This window comes from Anabrus simplex, chromosome 7 (genome assembly GCF_040414725.1).
Source record: "Anabrus simplex isolate iqAnaSimp1 chromosome 7, ASM4041472v1, whole genome shotgun sequence".
Lineage (NCBI taxonomy): Eukaryota > Metazoa > Arthropoda > Insecta > Orthoptera > Tettigoniidae > Anabrus > Anabrus simplex.
This window is the reverse complement of record NC_090271.1, coordinates 118,410,937-118,429,322: the sequence shown is the minus strand read 5'-3', so window position 1 is coordinate 118,429,322 and position 18,386 is coordinate 118,410,937. Positions and strand designations below refer to the sequence as shown.

Sequence of the window (18,386 nt, the reverse complement as noted above, 5' to 3'; positions counted from 1 at the left end):
AGACAAAGAATGATGTAAGTGTTTTAATTTCCACCTATTCAATACAAACAGAGATCTTGTAATTAAGAATTATTAATTACAGCGACATGTTTCGCCCACTGTAAGGGCATCTTCAGCCTTAATCTCAAACCTGAAAGGTGAATACAGGATCCCGATTGCTCTTAAATCAACACCGTGAACAACTTTTTTAGCACTAACACGCTGAAGGTTTTCGGCGGCGGAAAGATGGGAAAGAGCTAGGATTGGGAAGGTAGCGGCCATGGCATTTGCCTGGTGCGAAAATGCGAAACCACAGAAAACCATCTTCAGGGCTGCCAATGGTGGGATTCAATCCCACTATCTTCCCAATGCAAGCTCACAGCAACCACCCGGCCAACTCACTTGGTACTGTGAAAAACAAGTTGCTTTGATTGATGATGATGATGCTTGTTGTTTAAAGGGGCCTAACATCTAGGTCATCAGCCCCTAATGGTAGGAAATGAGAAGAAATGTAATGACAATTTAAAAGTCCAAAATCATTCACTAACCAGAATTCAAAACATGAACACGAAGAATGAATGGGTGAATATGAATTTAAAACAATCAGTGGATCTGATGCGCAATGCCCCACATTCCCAGAAACTATCATAAAACAATAGTATTACTGACCAAGGGACTGCTTCTAAAGCACAGTCCTGAATCGATGATGCTTGTTGTCTAAAGGGGTCCAAAATCCAGGTTATTGGCCCCTCAGAATGGTACTTATCACTAGTAAAGTAGAACCATGGGTATTTGACACGTTGCGGTACTAATCAAAAGTAGCGTAGACTCGTGGTATTCCACACATTATGGTACTACTCACAGGTAATATAATACGCACGTGTAACACAGACCTATGGTGTTTCTCATATTGTGGTGCCACTTACAGGCAACGCAAACCTATGGTGTTCTTCACATAGGTGTACTAATCACAGGGACTCTTACTATTCTGTGGTGTTCCTCACATAGTGGGTACTAATCAAAGGCAACGCACACCGATGGTGTCGCTCATATAATGGTACTAATCACCGGCAACGCCCAGACCCATGGTGTTTCTCACATAATGGTACTAATTACAGGCAACATAAGCCCATGGTGTTCTGCCTGTAGTGGTACTAATCACAGGTACTCTAAATCCCATCCTGATTCACACTTTGTTGCTACTAATCACAAACCTATTGTGCACCTAACATAGTGGTACTACTCACTAGTAAAGGCGACCCTTGGTGTTCCCCGCGTGATGGTACTACTTACAAGTAGCCTCCCCTGGTTGCCCCTTTTAGTCGCCTCTTATGACAGGCCGGGGATACCATGGGAGTATTTATCGTCGGTCCTCCAGTCACAGGGGGTTGGTCTGAATGAACACCCACACTGCACCCAGAAAAGGTGGAAGATTTCTGGGAAATGCTCAAAGATGCAACTTCAAAAATCCCTCCACATCACACAAAGATCTTGCTTGGTGACTTCAATGCTCAGGTGGGCAGGGGAAAAAAGTACAGAAAAATTGTAGGAGACTACCCGGCACATAAACGAACAAATAGGAATGGTGAAAGACTCATTGCCTTCTGTAGACAATTCAGCCTCAAATTAATGTCCACATACTTCAAAGCACTCCCAAAGAAGAAGAAAACATGGGTTTCCCCTAATGCAATGCTGGGGGAATTTCAGATAGACTATGTGGCAATAACAGCCAGAAATCGAAAAGAAATTCTTAATGTAAAAGTAAGAAAAAGTGCCAACATTGATTCAGACCATTACCTCTCGGAAATCAAAACAAGATTCCTACCGAACAGAATTAAGCCAAAAGCTAACAAGAAATCCAGAATCAATACAGAAATACTAAAGCAGAACAAAGAAAAGTACATCAAGAATCTGTCAAACCTGGACATGAATAACTGGGAAGAAATGAAAGTATCCTTGATCAAAGCATCTGAAGGTTTGGAGAACCCTCCACGAAAACGTAAGCACAAGTGGTGGACTGAAAAATGTGATGAAGCACTTGAAAAAAGATTAAAATCCTGGAAGAGGTGGAATTCCAACAAGACAGAGGAAAAGTGGGAAGAGTTCAGGAATCAAAGGAAGGAATCAGCCAAAATCATACGAGGTGAAAAGAGAAAATATGACAGATATAGGGTGGAAAAGGCAGAAGAAGAATTTAGAAAGAACACCAGAAATTTTTACAGAATATTCAAAGAGGAACTACAAGGTTATCAACCACCAAGTCTCTGCTTCCAGCGAACAGACGGCAGCATTGCTACCAATAACAAAGAAAACTGCCAACTCCTAGCAGACTATTTCAAAGAGCTGCTAAACTGTGAAGAACCTCTGGACAGACTAGAGACCCACCAACCAATCCATGAGAACCCAGATTCTAAACCTCCAAATCTAGACGAAATCAAACAGGTAATCAAAGAGCTTAAGGATAACAAAGCGCCAGGTGAAGATGGCGTAGTGGCAGAAATGTGGAAGATTGGAGGAGAAATCACAGCGGAAGCAATTCATCGCTGTGTAGAAGATATATGGAAAACTGGGAAGATCCCTACAGACTGGAAATGTGCACTTATACATCTGCTTCACAAGAAAGGTAACCGAACAGACCCGAATAACTACAGAGCGATCTCTTTACTGTCAATTGCTTATAAGATATTCTCTAAAGTTCTACTAAACAGAGTTCAGGAACAGACTGACCACCTCATTGGAGAATACCAAGCTGGTTTCCGAAAAGGGAGGTCGTGCGCAGAACAAATTTTCAACCTCAAAAGTATACTGCGAACAAGAGCAATAAGGAGTCAGAACACCGTAGTCATCTTTATCGATTTCACAAAAGCATATGGCTCAATAGACAGACAAACCTTATTTAAAGTCCTAGGAGTCTGGAATTGACAAGAAAACTAGAGAACTCATTAAACAAACCCTGACGGATACCATCTCGAAAGTCAAGTTCCTCGGAGATATATCTGACCCGTTCAAAATCAAGACAGGGGTCAGACAAGGAGATGGACTGTCCCCGATCCTCTTCAACCTAGTTTTGGAGAAAATAATGAAAACTTGGGAAGAAGCTCTGAAATCGGAAGGGATAAGAGGAATACACCTTGGAAGAGAAGGCCAGAACTTGGAAATTAAATGTCTAGCTTTTGCCGATGACCTCGCCGTCTTAGCTAAAAATCGAGAAGACACTACAAAGATGATAGAGAAACTGCACGAAATCGCCGGAAAAGCAGGTCTTAAAGTTTCTTACGGAAAGACGGAGTATATGGAGTATAGGCACCGAAATGAGAAGTACATGGAGATAAAGTATGGGAAGATTAAAAGGGCAGAGAAGTTCAGATACCTGGGAGAATGGATCCAACCCAATGGGCTAGACAAAGAGGCTATCAAAGGAAGAATCAGAAAATTAGAATTAGCCTACAAACTAACCCAGAGTATGTACAACAAACGGGCAATATCCTACATGGCCAAAATCCGACACTATTATTCAGTAATCAAACCAGAAGGATTGTATGCCTCAGAGTGTCTTATTTTGAATAAAAAAGGGGAGCTACAAGAACTGGAAAAGAAAGAAAGAAAGAAAGGAAGATCCTAAGGAAGATTCTGGGACCCCAGAAAACTACTGATGGAACCTGGAAAAAAAAGGATAAACAAGGATCTTTATACACATACGGAAAAGATCTCAGACACAATGAGGAAGCGAAGGTTGAACTTCTACGGACATCTAGTAAGAATGGATGAAAGCAGACTGACCAAAAAGATCTTTAAGTACATTGTAGGATTGAAGGCCACCACTAAGCGGGTAGAAGAGGTCAAAAGAGATGCAGAAGAAGTAGGAATTACACTAGAGGTGATCAATAAAAGGAAAGAGTTTAGAAACATAATCAACAAAATCAAATATTTTGAGGACAAACCACCTAAAAAGAAGCCCAACCGGATAATCTCTGAGGAGGAGAGAAAAATACGAAGCGAGAGAATGAAAAGGTTCTGGGAAGAGAAGAGAAGAAAGGCCAACAAGCCTTAAGTTCTATGCGATCCACAGTTGGCTAAATTTGGAAGAAGAAGAAGAATTCTGGCTCATTTCCATCCCTCAGCCACTGGAAAACCACAGTAAATCCTGCTGAGGACAGACCTGAGCCAACCATTCCAGACTCCATATTGGTTTCAGTATGCTGAGTTGCCCTACTTTCTCTGGATATATGTTTGATGCCACAAAAAAAAAAAAAGGCCTTTTCTCTTGAATTTGGATTTAGAATAAGTGGAAAATTATATAATACTGTAGCTGGCCAAACCGGTGGATTCTTTCAATAGAAGACTTCCCATACTAAGTTGATTGATCAATGATCAAGAGTCTGACCATGGTTAGGGTTTACAATTCCAGGTGTGATCTGGAAAGGTGATGAATGAAATATGATATAATAAAAAAATGAGATTGTGGAGTGTGTTTGGTCTGCAAGAACTATTTTATTTCACTCATGTCGGCGGTGAAGACCCCCCTATCCACCACCTGAGACACGCCACACCGGAGTATCACCTCTCCGCCTGCTAAGACGACGCAGTATGTTATATCTGTAGAAGAAGGGCCACACGGTCATCCGGAATGACTTTACGAAAGGAAAAAGTTGTCAAATGTTAAAAGCTGAACTTATTCTTTGAAGACTTTGTTGTAAAAGGTTTGATTTTGGTGCTCCAATGTGGACGTAAAACAGTGTAAATAAATAAATAAATAAATAAATAAATAAATAAATGGAAAATTAAAAAAATAACTTGTCCCAGCTGAAATTATCACACACACTCTCTCTCTCTCCATTATAGATAGTTATTTCTTTCAGCGTTCAGTCTGCAAGCCTCTGTGAATTTACAACTGCCGCCACAATCCTCTATTCGTAATTAAATCTGTGGCTTTGTTTAGGTCTATACTTCTTTTCATTAAAGCATTAGACAATCTAACCATCGTCATCTTGCTCTCCTCCTACTTCTCTTTCCTTCCACGAACAAGTTTATTATTCACCTCCATAACCTATCCTCTGCCATTCACCTCACATGACCCTACCACCAAAGCTGGATTACGCGTACAGCTTCATCAGTTGAGTTCATTCCTAAATTAACGTTTATCTCATTCCGAGTACCCTTCTGTCATTATTCCCACCTGCTTGTACTAGCGAACATTCTAGCTACATTCATGTCTGTTACAGTACTTCTAACTTAAGACTAAGACATCCTGAATCCACCCTACTTTCACTCCCATAAAGAAGCAATGTTAGTCTGAAAGAGACCAATGTAAAGGTAATTTTGTCCGGAAGCCAACTTATTTCTTAAGAATACTGTTGATTGCAACTACGAGCTTACTGCATTAGCTTTCCTGCATCTTGATTCAAACTCACTTACCCTACCATCCTGGGAGAATCATCATCATCATCATCATCATCATCATCATCATCATCATCTTGAACCAGCTAGTGTCCCGGGTTCAGTGAATTGAGCATGCTCCACTTATTTCTCTCCATGTAGATGTCTTCTTCCATAACGTACTGCAAATCCATACTTTGCCCAGCTAGATTATCAGATCAACTCATCTCTTCCTTGGCAAACCTCTTGATCTTTTGCCTTCTGAGTTCCTTTTAAAACCATATAATAGCTGTTCTTTGTGGGTCAATTCTTTCGAGATGAACAAACTACCGTATTTACGCGAATAATCCCCGCCACCGAATAATCCATGCACCCTAACTTTAGGAAGACTGATTTTGAAATAAAATCCAACAATGACGCAAATAAAACCCCACTCCAATTTCGTGCCTCAGTTTTAAAAAAAAAATATGCGGGTATTATTCGCGTAAATACGGTATTTCAGCCTGGGATAATACTCATCCTAAATACTGATATACCTGTTCTAGTTTTGTATTCCCAACCTGATATTCAATTTTTTCAGGTTTCTTCCCTACTGACATCACTTCAGAGTCTTAGAAAAGCTAATTTTCATATCATACTCATTGCACCCATTTTCAAGTTAGAAGACATTAGACTGCAGGCATTCAGCACAGTCTGCCATTAAGACCAAGTTGTCAGCATAGCCCAAACAGCTTATTACATTTCCACCTAACTGTCTGAATCCCCCCTCCTGCAACTTTATACCACCCATGTAAACTATGAACAAAAAGGTGAAAAATTACAGCCTTATCTAACCCTCTAAATACCCTGAACCAAGAACTCATTCTACCATCAGTTCTCACTGCAGTCCAATTGTCAACATAAATGCCTTTGACTGCTTTTAGTAATCTACCCTTAATTTCATAATCCCCCAATATGGCTAACAACTTCTCCCTCGGCACTCTGAAATGTGCCTTCTCCAGATCTACAAAACAAACATAACTATTGCTCTCAGATCATTTTTCAATTGTGTTGATTCTGAGTGTGTCTTTAGTTTCCCTATTTAAATTTTTCTAGAAATTTTTAAGTCTGTGGTTGAGGTCTGGGTATGTTATTTTCTAAATGGGATACAAATTCTCCCCAGTTCCTCCAATGGTATTTGTGCACTTCTCTCTTTACAGATGCTAGCTTTCTGTGGTATTCTATTTTATCCTCATCTTTCTTGGTACATAAGTACTTCCTGTAAGCCTTTCTTTGATGTTTTCATCCCAAATTCTGAGTTCCCTGTTCCGCTGCCATTTCGTTTTGGTGCCAAGGCTCTCTTGGTCTGCTTGTTTTAAGATTGTCGTTAGGTGTTTCCATTCCTCTTCAACATTTTCTACCATTGGAGTTGACTAGGTTAATTCAACTAGTCGTCGTTGATAGAGCCATCTAATACTAGGATCGTGAAGAAGGTGTACTTTATAGAGAGAGGTTGTGTTTGTTGGTTTCTTCATCTTGCTGTGCCATTGAGGTTTTATGCTAATGGGAAAAATTAATAGTTGTGCCATTGTAATGCATTTGATGTGTGGATTGTCCGAGTGAAGTGTCTGAATAAGTGAGACATTCTGTGACCTTAAATTTCAATTGACTGCAAATTAGACGTGCATTTCTCTTGCCTCGCCAGAATTCCCAGGTGCTCCCAACATGACGTCATGCACAAGACGGAATGACATTGAGTCGGCTATCAACCTCACCATTATACTTACACCATGCACAATTAGCACACAAACTGTTCAGGTAAAAGAAGAAAAAGATGATAACAATAATGATGATAATTTATTTTATTATTATTTTTCATTTTATGGCTTCTATTGGACCACTCTAGAAAATATTGTACACAGGTTTTTTTTTGCTTTTTTTTTAATGTCCAATATTTCTTCATTTTGAGAGATGCTGTCTTCATTCCTTCAACTCAAAACACCCTTCCATTAATCTTGATCTGTAGAGAGAGAGAGAGAGAGAGAGAGAGTCTCTCTCTTTTTCTTTTTACAACTGGCTTTACGTTGCACCGACACCGTCTTATGACGACGAAGGGATAGGAAATGCCTAGGAGAGGAAAGGAAGAGGCCGTGGCCTTAATTAAGGTACAGTCCCAGCATTAGCCTGGTATGAAAATGGGAAACCACGGAAAACCACCTTCAGGGCTGCCGACAGTGGGGTTCAAACCCACTATCTCCCAGATGCAAGCTCACGGTCGCGCGCCCCTAACCACATGGCCAACTTCCCGCTCCTCTCTCTCTCTCTCTCTCAACATAATTTTGTCTGTTTTGTTCTTAAGATAATCTACTGTTATTTGGAGTTCTTTAATATAATCCTTCATTTGTGCAATCCACTTAATTTTTCAAAAATATTCTTCTGCTAATTCTGGTGTCAGGTGTTATGATAAGATGTCCAAACAATTATATACGTTTTTTTCCTAATCGTGTTCAATATCGGTTCAATTTCCATATAACTATATTAATAATAATAATTTAAAAAAACACTATGATTGTTGTTGTTGTTGTTACTGAACCATAATATGTGAAACCCTTGGTAGAGAAAAATGTCAATGTCTAGCTCCCCTAAAAAGTGATACAACATATAATATTATTTCTGAAGGTACTACACATTTTCACACCTAAAATTATGAGCTTACTGTACAAAAATGATTCACTGTTATTACAAGCATAATATGCTTTCAAAAATGTGGAAAGAAGAAAGGTAATACCTATGTCACAAGAAGAGAATAACATTGTGACAACAAAAAGGTGTTAACATTATTAATATGGGAAAGAATAATAAACTTCATTAAGATTTTTGAGTTTATGTCGCAGGATAAACCCACAAGTTTATTATATCTATACAATGAAAAGTTTGAAAAAAGTTACATTTATACTTTCATGGTTTTCTTTTCAAATTAGCTATCGACAGAAATACCGCAAATTCCCTCCTGTTAAAGAACATCCTCCCAGCACACACTGCACAGTTAATTTCATACAGCATCTTACGCGTCATGTATATTTGAAAAGTTAACTCTTTTCTAGTTGAGGATTACATATCTACAAGGGATCAACTGAATGAAAGATACAATTACGATTAGCAAGTTGTCTAGCTGAAGGCGAGTCCATATGTTGATTATCCAGAATCAGTCCAAGGCATTTCTTTCTTCTGTCCATGAAAGTGCAGCCACCTGCAATCATTTGGTAACAGGTGTGTGTGTTTTGCAGTTCAATCATGTAATTTCCTTAAACCTCATCTTAAATTATACAACTTTATTCTCCTCTTGTAACCTATCAACTTTCCACAAATGTTTATGAATTCATGATATTCATTAATTCAGTGCTTTCCACTGGGCAAAAGAATAAGCAAATGTTTTGAAGAGACACTTGAAGCAATGTTTAATATTATAAAAACTTGAAGAAAACTTCAATAATACAGTAGTATAATGTGGTTAGAAAAAACAAAATAAAATTTCTCTATAAACAGCTAAGGATTACAAAGGATTTCTAAATATACATTTTCCACTCACTAATGAGCAGCCTTCTTCTACTATGGAAAGGAAATCTTATTTTAAGATATGAGATTTATGACTACTTCCATAGTTTTATTTATATTGCAAATATATTCAGCTTCACTATAAACTTCCTAAGTTTTACAATTAAAGGATGAGAAACAAGAATACCTCCACTCCCTATAACATTCAATTTAGCAAAATCATTATCCTCATAGTTAAAAAGTAATATTGCTACCTGCTAATATATTGCTAACCACTGTACTGCTTATTATGAGGACACCCTGGTGTTATAATATGGGAGATGGAAAAAAAAGTTATGTGATTCCCCAGATCACATGATAAATAGAAACAATCAAAGATCAGATTTAACATGAATAAAAAGAAGGGGTGGTGGAAGATTAGCAGGAAGATCGCTTCTTTATACACATACATACATACCTGCATCATCATTAATTACTGTTATGCCTTTCAGCATTCAGTCTGCAAGCCTCTTTGAATTTACTAAACATCGCCACAATCGTCTATTTGCAACTAGCGCTGTGGCCTCATTTAGTTCTATAACTCTTATCTTTAAATCGCTAGAAACCGAATCTAAACATCGTCGTCTTGGTCTCCCTCTACTTCTCTTACCCTCCATAACTGAGTCCATTATTCTCCTAGGCAACCTATCCTCCTCCATCCGGCTCACATGACCCCACCAACGAAGTCGGTTTATGCGTACAGCTTCATCCATCGAGTTCATTCCTAAATTAGCCTTCATCTCCTCATTCCGAGTACCCTCCTGCCATTGTTCCCCCGTTTGTACCAGCAATCATTCTCGCTACTTTCATGTCTGTTACTTCTGACTTACAAGATATCCTGAGTCCACCCAGCTTTCACTCACGTAAAGCAAAGTTGGTCTGAAAACAGACCGATGTAAAGATAGTTTTGTCTGGGAGCTGATTTCCTTTTTACAGAATACTGCTGATCGCAACTGCGAGCTCACTGCATTCGCTTTACGACACCTTGATTCAATCTCACTTACTATATTACCATCCTGGGAGAACACACAACCTAAATACTTGAAATTATCGACCTGTTCTAGCTTTATATCACCAATCTGACATTCAATTCTGTTGAATTTCTTACCTACTGACATCAATTTAGTCTTCGAGAGGCTAATTTTCATACCATACTCATTGTACCTATTTTCAAGTTCCAAGATATTAGACTGCAGGCTTTCAGCACAGTCTGCCATTAAGACCAAGTCGTCAGCATAGGCCAAACTGCTTACTACATTTCCACCTAACTGAATCCCTCCTTGCCATTTTATACCTTTCAGCAGATGATCCATGTAAACTACGAACAGCAAAGGTGAAAGATTGTTCTAACCCCTGTAAGTACCCTAAACCAAGAACTCGTTCTACCATCAATTCTCACTGAAGCCCAACTGTCAACATAAATGCCTTTGATTGATTTTAATAATCTACCTTTAATTCCATAGTCCCCCAGTATAGTGAACATTTTTTCCCCTCGGTACCCTGTTGTATGCTTTCTCTAGATCTACGAAACAAACACAACTGCCTTTTCCTCTCGTAGCATTTCTCAATTACCTCAATTACCTGGCGCATAGGCGCATATTGAAAATCTGATCCTGACAGCCCCTCTGTGGTCTGAAACCAGACTGGTTTTCATCCAACTTCCTCTCAACTACTGATCGCACCCTCCCCTCCAAGATGCCAGTGAATACATTTCCTGGTATACTAATCAATGAGATACCTCGATAGCTGTTGCAATCCTTCCTGTTCCCTTGCTTATTGATAGGAGCAATTACTGCTTTTGTCCAATCTGCAGGTACCTTACCAACACTCCATGCTAATCTTACTACTCTATGAAGCCATTTCATCCCTGCCTTTCCACTATACTTCACCATTTCAGGTCCAATTTCATCTATTCGTGCTGCTTTATGACAATGGAGTTTATTTACTATCCTTTCCACTTCCTCAAGCGTAATTTCACCAACATCATTTTCCTCCTCCCCATGAGCTTGACTGTTCGCAACACCACCAGGAAGATTTTCTTTAACGTTGAGAAGATGTTCAAAATATTCCCTCCACCTCTCCAGTGATTCCCTGGGATCTATTACGAGTTCACCTGAATTACTCAAAACACTGTTCATTTCCTTTTTCCCTCCCTTCCTAAGATTCTTTATTACTGTCCAGAAAGGTTCCCTGCTGCTTGACCTAGCCTTTCCAGGTTGTTACCAAAATCTTCCCACGACTTCCTTTTGGATTCAACAACTATTTGTTTCGCTCTGTTTCTTTCATCTATGTACAAACCCCTGTCTGCCTCGGCCCTTGTTTGGAGCCATTTCTGATAAGCCTTCTTTTTACGTTTACAAGCTGCTCTCACTTCATCATTCCACCGAGATGTTTGCCTTTTCCCATCTTTACACACAGTTGTTCCTAGGCATTCCCTTGCTGTTTCTACTACAGCATCCCTGTAAGCCACCCATTCAGTTTCTATATCCTGAACCTACTTACTATCTACTGTTCGAAACTTCTCACTAATCATATTCATGTACTTCTAATTTCCTCGTCCTGGAGATTTTTTACCCTTATTCGTTTGCAGACAGATTTCACTTTCTCTACCATAGGTCTAGTGATACTTAGTTCACTACAGATCAGATAGTGGTCTGTATCATCGAAAAATCCCCAGAAAACTCATACATTCCTAACAGATTTCCTGAATTCGAAGTCGGTTAAGATATAGTCTATTATGGATCTGGTACCTAGAGCCTCCCATGTGTAGCGGTGAATAGCCTTATGCTTGAAGAATGTATTCGTAACTGCTACACCCATACTAGCATAGCAGTCCAGCAAATGCTTCCCATTCCTGTTAGCTTCCATATCTTCCCCACATTTACCAATCACCCTTTCGTATCCTGCAGTTCTATTTCTAACTCTCGCATTGAAATCGCCCATTAGCACTATTCTATCCTTGCTGTTGACCCTGACCACGATGTCACTCAATGCTTCATAAAACTTGTCCACTTCATCCTCATCTGCAGCCTCACATGGTGAATACACTGAGACAATTCTTGTCCAAATTCCTCAAACTGACAAATCTACCCACATCATTCATTCATTTACATGCCTAACAGAAACTATGTTGCGAGCAATGGTATTCCTGATAAACAGCCCTACCCCATACTCTGCCCTTCCCTTTCTAACACCCGTCAAGTACACTTTATAATCTCCTTCCTCGTTATCTCCCCTTACCTGAATATCACTTACTCCTAGCACATCCAGGTGCATCCTCTTTGCTGACTCCGCCAGGTCTACTTTAATATTGATAGCTCCCCATCGAATTCCATTTCATTCGCCAAGTTGTATCCAAGGAGTCCTTGGCCTGTCAAATGGGAGTGGAACTCCGTTACTCCCAAACGTCCGAGACTTGCTTAAAATGTTCTGAGCTCTGTAAATTCATGAAGCAGGACGCTACCCTACTTACACATAGTCCAAGCGAGGATCTCTCCTCTAACGGGTTACGGACCACTGGTGGATTGTATAGCCCTAGCCACCTGAGAAAAAGGAGGGCCAAGACTCAGAATATGTCCGAAATGCCCACTCCCATTCCATAGCAACTGGTATCCCGACTTTCCGGACCACTTACTAGGCCACTCAGCCGTTGCCCATGGTTCACGAACTAGGATGTGACTACAGTAACCCACACCATGAACCATTTCTTTATACATCGTAAATAAAATATATAAAGATTAAGATTATTACAAATGCTGAACAGAGACGGTTGACATATCGGCAGGTAGAAGAGACCCTCCACATCCCTGCACTAGCTATTCATTCAATTCTACACGACCATCTCCATGTTAGACAGGTTTGTTCCCTTTGGGTGCCCCATTCACTTTCACAGGAACAAAGGGCACATCTAGTTAAATGGTGCTGAAAAATGGTAAAACAGATTTAAAATGGGACTTCATGTAACTTCAAAAGCATCATTACAGTTGACGAAACTTGGATTTATTATTACGATGTCCCAACAAAATCCCAGAACAAGGTGTGGCTGTTTGAAGACGAGGGTACTCCTGTGACTGTGCGACAGTCAAGGTCAGTGAAGAAAAGGATTGCCGTATTCTTCACTAAACGGGGCATCCTGACTTGGGTTATGCTAGAAACAAAAAGGACAGTTACTGCGAAGTGGTACAGTGACACTTGTATGCCTCAGGTCATCCAGGCTCTGAAATAGCTCTGTCCAAGGTCATGGCTCAGCACTTGGCTCTTGCATCACGACAATGCTCCAGCACATTGTGATAATGTAACAATGGATTTTCTTGCCAGATCAGGATTGACTGTGTTTGATCACCCTCCATACAGTCCTGATCTTGTCCCATGTGACTTCGCACTCTTCCCAGAAGTGAAGATGAAGCTGAAAGGGTGGCGTTTTGCATCCGATGAGTTTCTGGCAGCATGGGATCAAGAGTGCGAAAATGTAACCGAAGAAAAGTGGCAGAGTTGTTTCACTGACTGGTTTTGGCATATGGAGAACTGTATTGAGCGTGGCTGAAATTATTTTGAAAAGGTCTAAAGCGTTCACTCACATCGCAAAACTTTCCTAGTGCCCTTTGTACAAGACCATAGTCATATGAGGTCCTTGGGTATATGCTTATACACAGTTACTTCTAGAATCCAACATGACATCCGTATTGAGACTTCATTAATTGTTACCGATTGTTGAGTGGACTCTGCTATTGTGCGGAAATAATGCTGGAGAAGTTAGAGCATTGTTACCCATCATCCCCAATGCATCACAACCATTTAATATAAAATAATATAGGATACGCCAGCATTGCTAGTTTTGTAACCTCATGGTTGTTCTCGCTTTTGTCCATCGATGTTCATGTAAAACACAAATAATAATCATAGGATTTTAAAAATGCAGAAACCAGAAGTGAATGTGAGAGGGAAAAAGAATTTGGTAATAAAGGTTTGTATGGGAGAGACAGTAGAACATGAATGAGTTCATTTTGTAAAGGGTTGTTTCCCTAGAGATAGATTTATTGCATCACGCCAGATGCAACGCACTCAGCACAACACATCCTACGCCAGCAACAAACGCACGGCGTGTTAGGCCGACTGGTTCTGCATACTATTTGGATTCAGAATTCATCATGTGAAATCACCAGCCAATTCATAGTTGGTACACCTACACACAATGGCCACAATGTCGCAACTTGCACGTTTCAGTGCTGTGGTGGATGAATAATTAATTGAAATATTTAGTGGCCATCCAATTCTGTGGGAGCTAAAGAACCCAGAGTACAAAAATACCTTTAAGTAATGATTTGGGCAGATATCGGCAATATGACCAATAATACAAATAAGCACCTCAATGAAAAGAAATCATTTATTGACAGTATATTACATGAAATAGTTCATTACTGTTTATTATTATTATTATTATTATTATTATTATTATTATTATTATTATTATTATTATTATTATTATTTTGTACACAGTAAAACAAAAGAATGAATATAAGTAAACATTAGTATCATCATTGTTGTCGAACCTGCCAAGTTGGGGTCAGAAGGCCAGTTCGCCAACAGCCTGAACCACTCAGCCCAGCCATCTCCCGATCAAGTAAGAGCAACATAGCTAATACTTCCCATTTCCTTAGCGTGCTGGTCTTTGGTCCAGGGGGTCCCAGGTTCAATTCCCGGCCAAGTTGGGGATTTTAACCTTCATTGGTAGGTAATTTCAATGGTTCGGAGGCTGGGTGTTTGTACCGTTTTCATCACTAGAATTCTTCACAGGTAGGGCTCCACCCTCATAGACGCGCAGGTCACCTACACGGTATTAATTCGAACGACCTGCACCAGGCTTCTTTGGAGGCCACACGCCATTATTATTGTTGAATATAAGTAGTCATCATTTTTTATGACTTTTTGTTGAAGTCTATGGGATAGTGTGCTCAAAGATAGTCTGAGCCACCAAAGCGAACAAAATGTTCACTTTTGAAATAATCTGTAAATCTGCCTTCTGAAATTCTCCTGATTTTGCAATACCACCTGTCCCTGCAAGAGGGATCATACTCTTTGTAGGGAAATCCTCTTCATGGGAATTCTGCGACACTTTCATGGCATGGTGAGCTGATAAGTATGCATCCCTCAGGGCAAATTATGTAAACAACAGCACATGGTAAATAATAAATCTACAGTTTTAGGTTTCAAATTGATAGGGGTGTAATTCAGAAAGCTATGCATGATTCCCAAGGCATTCTCAGATAATCTTCCTGCTCTGTTCAGTTGATAGTTGTAAGTTGGTTTATGCCCATTTGCTATTTACCATTTACTTCATTGTAAGGCCCAGTTTCTGAGCAGGTGTTATTGGTGACTTGATTAGATCGGAAGTTTGCATTGAAAGGTATTCTTCGATGAAGTGTAAAATGGAGGCAAATTTCTCACAGGATATTCTGAAATAAGCTTTTATCTTTCCCTCTTCGTCCATCAGATGCTTTGTAATCAGCAATTCAAACGCTCCTTCGTCAGCTCTTTTCTTGTACATCCCATCTTCGAATCTCCTTATTTTCCACCACTCATGAAGCACGGACTCCTCCTCTTCACCCTTCATCTCCTGATCTAATAATGATTTTTAATGTTATTAGCTTTACATCCAACTAACTACTTTTACGGTTTTTGGAGATGCCAAGGTGCCAGAATTTAGTCCTGCAGGAGTTCTTGATGTGCTAGTAAAACTACCGACACGAGGCCGACGTATTTGAGCCCCTTCAAATGCCACCGGACTGAGCCAGGATCGAACCTGCCAAGTTGGGGTCAGAAGGCTGAGGCGTTATTACGCAAAATATACTAATAACGTGGTATAATTTGGACAATCAACTGTCTACGCGACATTTGTTTAAATTGGATTCCTTTGCGGCACAAGTAATCTTTGGTGAATTATGCATTCCGCCATGCAACTTTGCATTCTGGGCCAGGTGCCTGCATACCGAGCTGTGATATTACCATAATCTATTTGAGACTGGAATCCAACACTATTTGACAAATTGGATTATTAAAACTACTCATTGTATGTATGGATATTGGGACATGACAGCACCTAATTATCCTGCAAGTTTTATCTGGCGTGTAGATCGTACTATGGACAGCAACGCATATTCCTACACCATCTGTGCGCGTGTATTGCAACTACAGTGTGTGTACCAAGTCTAGACTGTGTCGCTTCTGGTGGCGGATTGTGAAGTGTGTCTGTCTATGCTTGAATCTGCTTGGAAACGGACGGTTCTGCAGAAAATGGTGTGCTTAGCGGCTCCTAAAGTAATGGACCTCCCATCTAGCATGGGTTAAGAGGGGATATATATATCCCAGCAAGGGGATGGTGTTTAACTTTTTCATCATATTAGTGTAATGTAGATATGTAGTTTTTCGTTTTATTTTTTTGTTTAACTTGTATGTGGTAGTGTTGGGTCAAATACGAGGTAAATTATCTAGGCATATGGCCTCCTTGTAAATACGTTTTATGAATTATTTCTGTTAAAATTATTTTACTGCTGTATTATTTATATTCTATTTAGTGTTTTAATTTGAATGTGAATGGTATCTCAGTTTGGTGGTATGGAGTTCTTGCTTCAAGTGTGTGTGTCGTATGTAATGGATGACCATTATCGTGCTTAGATAACTTTGAAATTCTCCGTTGCCTTGTTTTAAATTTGTTGTTCCCTTCGTCTGGTTTTATTTCTTCTGTGTATTTGTGGGTGCTTTTCTGTGCTATGTCTTTGATGCGTGTGCCGTTACCCTTTGAAATTTATAATATTATATTTTATCTATCGATGTATTGTGGGCACATATTCGTGTTCATCTTTGGTGGTAATTCTCTTATGTGTGATTCGCGCTTCTCTTCGTGTGTTTCGGCTTGCGCATGCCCGTATTTGACCAAATACTACGCTTACAATAGTATCTATTTTTTTTAAATTTTTTTATTATTATTATTATTATTATTATTATTACTTTCGTAAGTTTGTAAATTTTATTTCTCTTGGGGAATATTTTATTTGGGTTGGAATGCTTTATTTTAATTTCTATTGCGGGCGTTTAATGTAATTCTTACTCAAAATATTCGTGTAATCCCGCATTAATGTTATCTTAACTTTTCAACAATGTAATTGTAACGTCTTGGGGTTTTAAATCTAGGGTCTTGGACAGCCCTAGTGCGAGAGATATAGGGTCTGGTTCTTATCTAATCGCCTATTGTTCAATATCTTTTCGTGCTTGACAGTTATGTAACTTATGATTATTGTGGATTGTCTCGTCTGCGATAACAGCTTAATGTAATATTGCTCCGTGAATATAATTATGGATTGTTTAGTGGTCTTGAGGCAAGATCAGATGTTTTCTTTCTTGTGGTTGCGTGTTCTGCCTCATTCTATTATTCATATCGGGTTGTGTATTTGTTAATTACCCGTGCTTACTATGGTTGTGTGAATTAATTCATAATTTGAGTTGATATTATTTTAATTTCTGTGCGGTTTGGTGTTTAACATACTGGTCCGTTTTGTGTGGGTTTCAAAATTTATGGTGAGGTGTTGTTGGACCTACATTATGTGGGTTTTACGGGGAATGATCCTTCCACTGCGGCTTGTCGGAAGCCCTCTATTAAGCGACTTATTTGTTATTCTAATTTAAATTTTATTTAAGGTAGTTACTATAAACTTGTGGGGTTTGCAGTGATCTGGTGCACCAGGATTTTCCTTTAAATTGAAGACATGATTTTATTTTAAAGATTATTATTTTTATTTGTATCTAAATTATTTATTTACAAACTCCTAAGTATGCAATTGAGATTTCCATTCTTTCAAGTTCCTTTTATTTTATCAGGGCCTATAAGATTTTTTTTATTTTATGCTATGTACATATTATTTACTCAAGTATACATTTATTTTAAAATTTTTGAAAGTTGGTGTTGTTTTTTGGTGAATGCCTCTGTAGTTCCTTGGGATCCCCACCTCTCCTTTTTATTTTATGGGTAGGTTCCAGTACTCTTCCTTGCTTCCTAGTATGTTTGATGTGTTATTAACTGATTTATTCTGATTCATTTGCTCTATTTTTAACTTGTCTTGGGTGCGCACTCCCCAATGATGCTACACTAGCCTAACGTCATTTATTATGATCTTTGGGGGTGTTGCAATTGGTAGCCTTCTCGCGTGGTTTTTTGTGTTAAACCTACGCTGAATGGCTAGTCATAGAATTGCTGGACATGCACCCAAAATGACACCAACTAATAGTGAACTTAACTCATTGCGGATCGTGGCCGGCGTAAGATGTTTAATGTTCCGCGCGAAACAATGCTGTTTATATTCGTCATCTATGCATTCTTACACCTTAGTCAGCGTTACTGGTTGTAGCAGTAAGTCGATTGACCTTTTTATATAACCCTTGCGTTGAGTGGGCTCATGTTTACCTTA

The 18,386-nt window shown here is 39.3% G+C and overlaps 1 protein-coding gene across 5 annotated transcripts in view; it reads right to left on the bottom strand.

Annotated features, from left to right (window-relative positions):
* The window catches only part of Set2 (SET domain containing 2), a 426,901-nt gene that overhangs the window by 280,230 nt on the left and 128,285 nt on the right, over nt 1–18,386 (bottom strand). The window lies entirely within an intron of this gene.